This window comes from Cicer arietinum, chromosome 7 (genome assembly GCF_000331145.2).
Source record: "Cicer arietinum cultivar CDC Frontier isolate Library 1 chromosome 7, Cicar.CDCFrontier_v2.0, whole genome shotgun sequence".
NCBI lineage: Eukaryota > Viridiplantae > Streptophyta > Magnoliopsida > Fabales > Fabaceae > Cicer > Cicer arietinum.
The window spans coordinates 47,013,073-47,020,931 of NC_021166.2; positions in this window are offsets into that span (position 1 = coordinate 47,013,073).

Here is a 7,859-nt window from a genome sequence, read left to right on the forward strand (position 1 = left end):
AATCTATATATATATATGCACTGAGCAAAAGAGAATCTCTCTATTCAGTTCAGTTCAGTTCATGTAAATTACTAATTTATATTCAGTTCAGTTCATGTAAATCAAGCTAAATATAAAACACTCATTGTTACATGAACTTGGTATAAAACACTCAAATCAAGCTAAATATAAGCAGAAAATAAATTAATCAGAAAATAAATTAATCAGAACTTAGTATAAAACACTCAATTCAGATTACATGCATATTTACAATAACACAGTTCAGATTACATGCATAGCTTATATAAAACAATTAAACATATATATACATTAAGATGCCCTTCTTCTTTTCCTGGTGACATTCACATTTGTTTGTCCATTTACAATACGAAACGATGGATTAATCCAAATTCCCTCATCATGATCATCTCTAAGATATAAACCATCATCAGTTGAATCAATTTCATGTGGTTGTTGTGATGTTGCAAATAAAAGATCATTACCAACATCTTCATCATTATTGTTATCATCACTTATTTTATTGGTCGATAGGACAACAGACCATTTATCATTAGAAGGATCAGTGACATAAAACACTTGTTGAGCTTGCGACGCTAAAATAAAAGGCTCGTCTTTGTATCCCACCCTATTAAAATCGACAAGCAAGAATCCTGACTCATCAATCCGAACGCCATTATTATTATCGACCCACTTGCAACCAAATATGGGAACACGAAACATTGTGTAGTCTAACTCCCATATGCGCTCGATAACCCCAAAATATGATAGATTTGCATATATTGGGTTTTTGTCTTTTGCACTTGAGACATGCATCGCTTCAGCTACGAGAGTGACTCCACTATTTTGCATAGTGGTCTGATCATCTTGTTCTTTGGTATAAAATGTGTAGCCGTTAATAACATAACCAGTGTAAGAAAAGACATGTAAGCTCGGACCATTTGCTAGCCACCTCAATCTATTTGAAATTGATCCGGGGTCTATATCAAATTTTGACATTATGTGATTTTTTAACCATGTTACAAAACTTCGATTGTGCTCTCGAGTTATCCAATTTTGATTCCTATTCATGTTCAAACGAGATAACTGATCAATGTGTATTGTAACATACGGTTGAACCTCATCATCATTGTGCAGAACATACAATTGTGCCTGCTCCCATTCTGTCCTTGATATAGTCAGTAGTCTCCTTCCAGTTATCCCTTCTCCTGATAGTCTTCCCGAATGACGAGACATGGGAAGCCCTATGGATTCAACATTGGACAGATATTCAGTACAAAATTCAGCAGCCTCTTCAACAATGTATCGTTCAGCAATACAACCTTCTGGTCGACTTCTACTTTTTACGTACCCTTTTAATATTTTCATATATCGTTCTATCGGATACATCCATCTCATATAAGCTGGCCCACAAAGTTGTGTCTCCTTAACCAGATGAACAGTAAGGTGAACCATTATATCAAAAAACGATGGTGGGAAATACATTTCAAGCTCACACAAAGTAACAACAATTTCCCTCTGCAATGTCGGTAATTTCTGAGGGTCGATCACTTTACTACAAATTTCCCTGAAGAAGAAACATAATCTAGTTAAGGCTAGTCGAACTTTTTCAGGTAAAATGGAACGTATACCTATTGGTAGCAAATGCTCCATTATAATATGACAATCATGGGTCTTCAAACCTTTTAACTTGAGGTCTTTCATACAAACCAAATTTTTAATGTTCGAAGAGTATCCTTCTGGAACTTTAACTTCGTGTAGAAATTTACATAAAACAATTTTTTCCTTTCTAGATAGAGTATGAGCGGCTGGAGGTAGATATGTGCGATTTCCTTTCTTTACTGGAGCCAGTTCATTTCTTATTCCCATATCGACCAAGTCCAATCTTGCATTGACGCCATCTTTAGACTTTCCTGGAACATTGAGTAACGTACCAATAACACTTTCAAATACATTTTTCTCAATATGCATCACATCGAGGAAATGTCTTACATACAATGACTTCCAATATGGCAATTCAAAGAAAATTGACTTTTTCTTCCACCCAGTTTTCACCAGCTCTCCCGCAAAAGGTTTGCCAAATTTATTGGTCAAACCTTGTACTTTTTCAAGTATTTGATATCCAGTCGGTGCTAAAGGAGCTTTACCTTCCTCTGATTTTCCATTGAATGCATTTCTCCACCCACGATACTGATGACTATAAGGTAAAAATCTACGATGTCCAAGAAACACATTCTTCTTACAATGTTTCAACCGCATCCAATTTGTACTCTCTTCACATATAGGACATGCACACTGACCTTTAATGCTATATCCTGATAAATTACCATATGCTGGAAAATCATTAATTGTGCCGAACAACATAGCCCTCAAATTGAAACATTCTTTCTTATACCCATCATAAACTTCCACACCTGTCTCCCACATACTTTTTAAATTTTCGATTAGAGGAGTCAAGTATACGTCGATATCATTCCCCGGTTGTTTGGGTCCAGAAATTAACAGAGACAACATCATAAACTTACGCTTCATACATAACCATGGAGGTAGGTTATATATTACCAAAATCACAGGCCACGTGCTATGTGAGATGCTTTGAAGACCATGTGGATTCATTCCATCAGTAGAAAGTGCAAGTCTTAGATTTCTTGACTCTATCCCGAATTCAGGATACTCGTGATCAATTTTTGCCCATTGTGGGGAATCTGCAGGGTGTCGAAACATTCCATCTCTAATTCTTTCATCTGCATGCCATGTCAAGTGTTTTGAATCTTCTTCACTGCGATACATGCGCCTAAATCTTGGTATTATAGGAAAATACCACACGACTTTTGCTGGAGTAGATTCTTTCTTCTTATATCGAGAGACATTGCATTTCGGACACGCCTTAAGTAGTTCATATTCGTTTCGAAATAAAATGCAATCGTTAGGACACGCATGAATCCTTTCGTAACTCATTCCAATAGAACACAAAATCCGTTTAGCCTCGTAGGTTCGACTGGGAAGTTCATTATCATCTGGCAACATATCTTTTATGAGTGTTAATAATTCTGTAAAGCTTTTATCAGACCATCCATTACTCGCTTTTAAGTTGTACAACTTTAATATCGCTGACAGTCTTGTGAATTTAGTACAACCATTATATAATTCTTTCTCTGCATCACTCAACAAACTTTCAAACATTTTAGGACAATCTCGAAGATCTTCTTCAACTGCTTTTGCAATCTCATCAACTCGGTCCGGCTCATATGTATCTGTATCGAAATCAGTTGAAGCATATGTAGAACTATTCTCAAAATTAATGTTTCCTTTTTTTTTCTCACCATGTCTTATCCAACATGTGTAGCTTTGATCAATTCCATTACATACTAGATGTCCTTCTAATTCATCTTCTCTAACACGTTTTCCAAAACAACATTTTAAACAAGGACAAACTACTCTATTTGGATCTTTTGCATTCTTCACTGCAAACTCAACAAACTCCTTCACTCCAATTTCATACTCTTTTGACAATCGATTGGCTGAAATCCATTTCCTATCCATATTATACCACCTATATAAATGCAGTAACAAAAATAATAAGCTTTCAAAACATATCAACAAGTTTCAAAAAGAAACCAATATCAACTAACAATTTCAAAACAGAACAGATCATGTGGTATGAGTTTTTGACAATTTTTGACAATTTCAAAACAGAACAGATCATGTGGTATGAGTTTTTGACAATTTTTGACAATTTCAAAACAGAACAGATCATGTGGTATGAGTTTTTGACAATTTTTGACAATTTCAAAACATAACAGATCATGTGTAAAAAATACCTTAGACAACGTAGATGGCCGCACAGTACGTAGAGGATATTAGGGTTCCCAACGTATATAATTATTTGAAAGATGTAGAGGATATGAGGGTTTCCAACGTATATAATTATTTGAAAGATGTATTTTACAGCGCTTGTGAAAAAAACGCTGTAATAGGTAGTTAAATTCAATGAAAGCGCATGTGTTTTACAGCGCTTGTGAAAAAAGCGCTGTAATAGGTAGTTAAATTCAATGAAAGCGCATGTGTTTTACAGCGCTTGTGAAAAAAGCGCTGTAATAGGTAGTTAAATTCAATGAAAGCGCATGTGTTTTACAGCGCTTGTGGAAAAAGCGCTGTAACTGATTCGCGAAAGCGCTTCCTTTTACAGCGCTTTTTTGACAAGCGCTGTAAAAGCCTTATAACGTGATGCGCAAACGTTATATGACCTACTACAACGCTTGTTTTACAGCGCTTTGCATCAAAAGCGCTGTAATAGGTTCCGTTATTTTTAAAATATAATTACAACAGCGCTTGTGTTTAGCAAGCGCTGTAAAATGGGCGCTGTTAAATGTCATTTTTGGCGTAGTGATTCATCAAAACTTTTGAAATTTTTGATGAATGTGAAATCTTCAAAACACAAATCTTTGAAACTTTCAAACATTCGAAGTAATACAATTTCAAAAATTTCAAAACTTTCGAAAGTTTTAATTTATAAGAAATTTTTCGAAATGTACATAATTATATTAATAATAATAATAATAAATTATTTTAAAAAATAGATTTATAATACTATTATTAATTAAATTTATAACTCTTTTTTAAATCAGGTATGAGTAGAGTTGAGGTTATTGTTTCAAGAACGATTATAGATTCTATAGAAAAATTCACCACCGATCAGGTATTATTACTGATAATTCACAACCGATCACATTTTTATTATAGATATATATTTGATGTTTTATTTGAAACATATTTTATAGGTATTTTCCTCTCGAGAAGCTGTATTTGAATGAGCAAAAAATATTGGAAGGCAAAATGGAATTTTAATTGTTACCATTTGATAAAGCAACCAGAAAGAGGGGAAGAAAAGACAAATTAATTTTGAGATACAAAATAGGTGGAAGATATAAATCAAAATCAACAGTAACTTGTTCTCACAAGGAAAATTGTCTGTTTACCCTCATATGTATATCGTTAAGTATCGGTGAAGGATGGAAAATTAGTATTTGCTGTGGAACACATAATCATGATTTACTGGATAATGTAATCGGTCATTCATATTTGGGGAGTTTAAAAGAAAAAGACAGGAAATTTGTCAATGACATGACAAAGTATAAGATTGCACCAAGATTCATTTTGAATACTTTGAAAGAGAGAAATAAAGATAATCTCACAAATCCTAGTCAAATATATAAAACAAGAAGTACTTATCGATCTTCGTTGAGAGGTTCATACATAGAAATGCAACATTTTTTGAAGTTAATACAACAAGAAAATTATGTGCATTGAACAAGAAGACGAGAGAATTAAGATGTTATAAGAGATATATTTTGGATGCATTCTGATTGTATAAAGTTGTTCAACATGTTTTATTTTGTTTTGATATGTGATAGCACATACAAAACAAATAGATATCGGTTACCATTACTTGAAATTATCGGTATCACATCAACTAGTTTGACACTTTCGGTTGGGTTTGCTTACTTGGAACAAAAGCGACAAGATAACTTCATTAGGGCATTTGAAAAGGTAAGACAATTGTTTGTCTCTGAGAATTTAATTTCTAAAATTATTGTGACTGATTGAGATCTTGTCATGATGAATGCTATTAGTGTTGTGTTTCTTACTTCAATTCATTTGCTATGTTGTTGTCATATTGAAAAAAATGTTGGGGAAAGATGCAAACCATATATGAAAAAGGATAGATAAGATGAAGTAATGGATTTATGGAGAGAAAAAATTGTATATTCGACTAGTGTGGAGGAGTATGATCATCACTTGCATCACTTTGCCAGTATTATCCTTTTTGTTGATTATGTGAAAGATTCATGGTTGACACCTTACAAAGAAATATTTGTCAAGGCTTAGACCAATAGAGTGATGCATTTGGGGAGCACAACATCTAACAGATATTTTAAAATTATGATTTGTTTTGTTTTATAAAATATAATTTATTAATTTATGTGATTTGTTATAATTTGTGTTATTTAATTTATTTGTAGAATTGAGTTTGGTCATTGGAGATTGAAAAACATGCTGCAAACTAGTTTTTGTGACTTGTGTAAAAGTTGGGATGTTGTGAATATGATGTTGAAGAACCAAGTATGTATCCTTAAATCGTTTTTTCAAAAAACCATCCTCGATTTTGAGCACGAGTATAATTCACCATTTTTTTCAATGTCAACGTAACTGTGTATCAAGGAAATATTTTAAAAAATTGACAAACAGTTACATAGGATGAAGATTGTAGGTACTGACAAAACAAAATGTGGTTGATCAATCAGAACAACTCATGGATTACCATGTGCTTGTGAGTTGACAAAGCTGCAGATATTTGGTAATGTTATCCCTTTAGATAGCATTCATGTTTTTTGGAGAAATTTAAGCATTGAGCATGAATTGAAGGATGAAGAATCTTTATCAGAATATGACTTTTCAGAAGAGGTGAAAACAATGAAAGCATACATGAAGAAACATGATATTGTTGGTCAAAGGATATTCACGGGAAAAGTGCGTAAACTTGTATTTCCACATACAACATCAATACTTGCATCACCTAAAAAGGTGAAAACCAATGGAGCTAGTAAAAGGAAAAAAGAATTTGATACTCCTCGTGATCCTTCATATTGGGAGTATGTTGATGCCTCTCAAGAATTTGCAAAGCAACAATCTCAACGTTCTGCAAATCAATCAACACAATGTTTTACAAGGCAACCATCTCAACGTTCTTCAAATCAATCAGCACAGTATTCTACAAGGCAACCATATAAGATATATTTTCCTACTTTTATACATCAGTATATTGAGGGCATAATAGATGTTGTGCCTGATGGAAATTGTGGGTTTCACGCAGTTGCAGCATTGTTAGGTTGGACTGAAGAATCTTGGTCTTTAGTTCGAACTCAATTGAATAAAGAGATCAATCTATAACAAGACCTTTATTCCAATGTTTTTTATGACAATTTTGAATCAGTGCGGAACTCATCGAAAATTTCAGAATTGAGTGCTCAAGGAAAAGATAAGTGGATGACTATATCAGACTTGGGTTACATGATAACAACAAGATATAATGTCATATTAGTGTCGTTGTCTCGTAATCTGAATATGACATTATTTCCGCTAAACAAAGCATCATCAAAAGAGTCTTCTCTTATCTCTTTACCAGAAATTGAATTCGTCAATGAAAATCATTGGGTATAGGCAAAATTTATGATTGGTAGTATTGTTTAATAAATTAATGTTTAATATTTTCTTGTTCAAATAAATTAATGTTTAATATTTTCTTGTTCAGATCGAATTGAAGTCTGATTGTCCTTTGGAGAATTTGATTGTCTTTTCATATCAAATTGGAGAATCAAACATTAGATCAAAGTGGATTAATCGTATGAGTGTGACAAACAATTTAAATTGAAGAACCAACCGTTAGATCGATCTAAATTAGTCGTATGGGCGGTATAAACTAGTTAGATTTGAGAGTCTATTGTCTTAACCTTTATAAAAAAAATTTGTGTTTTCATCATAATACAATCAAACATTGTAAATATGATATAATTGCACCAAGTGTTATTTTTATCCTAGACTTTAGTTTTATCCAAGACTTTGCAACTTTGGGTCTTTCGACAAAAATATATTAGTACCAGCTCTACAATTCCATTGGCTAATGATGCACGTAAGTATGATAATATTAGGGTATGTAGCTCTTTTATGTTGATCATTATCATCAAAGTTTACTATTATATGTATCTATATTCAATAAACTTTTATATTCATTGAACTTTTTATATAAATGGCTTAAAACACACGCGCGCGCACAAATATATATATATATATATATATATATA